The following is a 2,044-nucleotide window of genomic DNA, read 5'->3' on the forward strand; positions in this document are numbered from 1 at the left end:
TCGTATCCTAGAGTTTTAGAAAGCTTAATAGCACTCTACCTGTTAGGAATCAAGCCCCGGACCTGGTCGTATCCATGGGTTTTAATAGGCTTAATAGCTTTGTACCTGTTCAGACCTCAAACCTGGTCATATCCTGAGGTTTTGTTTTAAGAAATTTCTCAAACTAAGTTCATGCTTGGAATTTTGAAAATCCTAGCTTTAAAAAGTCGTTGAATAATCAATTTTTCCAAAATCTAAGTTTCAGATTTTTCATCTGAATAGGATAAACTCTTTTAAAAGCTCTCTTCAGTTATGTGCCCCCCAAGAAACCATAACTTATAAATGTTCTATGTTGCTTTTACAAAGTGAGCCCGCGATAATTAAAATGATAAAATTGATAATGTAATAATCCAATTGTTATTAAAATGAAATGGATTTTATAGATAAGCCTTTCATAAGTAGTAATTCCAAAAACATTAAAGACAAAAAAATTATTGATAGTACTTTTTGAGGTGTCGGGTATTCTAAGTCCATGGAACTATTTCTCCACCTAACTTGGCTAGCTCGATAGTCCCTTCGCAAAAGATCTCCACGATCTGGTATGGTCCTTCCCATTTCGGCCCTAAGACACCGTCCTTGGGATCTTTGAACTTGGCAAAAACACCCTTCACAGAACCAAATCGCCTAACCCTAGTCTGCATCCCTTTACCTTCGAATAAAAATAACTAGTGATTTTCTACTGATAATATGCGAGTTGTAATTGTGATTCCTCTCGTTTTTCCTCGGTTAGATCAGGGATGTAATAAGTAGCTCATGGCTTTGATCTTGATCAATGGTCTTCTGTCTATGGGTCATCACCAATGCCTCAATCGGGACCATAGCCTCGCTTCCAAAGGTCAGAGAAAAAGGGGTATGTCCCGTGGAGGTTTGATGTGAGGTCCGATAGGCCCAGAGTACCTGTGCGAGCTGCTCGGGCCATAATCCCTTGGCTTCATCTAATTATTTCTTCAAGCTTGCCTTCAGGGTCTTGTTTACGGCCTCGAACTACCCATTGACTTGTGGGTATGCTACCAACGAGAAACTCTTGGTTATGCCATATTATTCACAAAGTCTGTGAAGAGATCTCTATCTAATTGAGTTCCGTTGTCAAACACAATCTTTTTCGAGATCCAAAATCAACATATGATATTTTTACAACAAAATCCATGACTCTCTTGGAGGTGATTATTGCCAAAGGTTTGGCCACTACTCACTTCATGAAGTAATCGATGGGGGGTGACAACAGCGTAATAGACTCCTCCTTTTCTAATTGGTAAAGAACCAATCAAGTCAAATCTCCATACTGCAAACGACCAAGGGAATGAGATTATTGTTAGGTCGATGAGAGCTGCTCGGGAAACTATGGCGAAGCGTTGGAATTTGTCACATTTATTCCCATACGAGATCAAGTCCTTAGTCAGTGTGGGCAAAAATAGCCTTGTCTCTGTACCTTCAGAGCCTTGTTTTGCCCCCCAGCAAGATCTCTGCAGAAGCTTTCGTAAATTTCTTTCAAGATAGTTTGCTCTTCCTCGGGCAGAACACATCGTCGGAGAGGTAACGAATGCACTCGTCTATATAGAATCCATTCAACCATTATATATTGCGAAGATTGATGCAACAACTTTCTTGCATCCTTTTGATCATCAGGTAATTTTCTAGTTGTGAGATACTCCACTATTGGGGTCATCCAGGTCGGTTTTATATCAATCATTCCGACTTCAACTATTTCTGCTGTTATACTTGGGCTTTCCAAGAATTCCACCGGAACTACATTCAGTGTATCTGCCTCTTTGGTGGTAGCAAGTTGAGCCAGAGCATCAGCATTGGAATTCTGCTTGTGGGGTACTTTGTTCAATAGAGCTAAACTCGAACTTGGGCAACTCACCCTTAACCTTGGCTAAGTAGGCCGCCATTTTTATACCGTGAGCTTGGCATTCTCCCAATATCTAATTGACTATGAGCTGAGAATCACAATAATTTTGGATGGCCTTTGCCTTTAGCTCTTTCACCACCCTTAGACTTGCCA

Source organism: Humulus lupulus, chromosome 5 (genome assembly GCF_963169125.1).
Source record: "Humulus lupulus chromosome 5, drHumLupu1.1, whole genome shotgun sequence".
Taxonomy (NCBI): domain Eukaryota; kingdom Viridiplantae; phylum Streptophyta; class Magnoliopsida; order Rosales; family Cannabaceae; genus Humulus; species Humulus lupulus.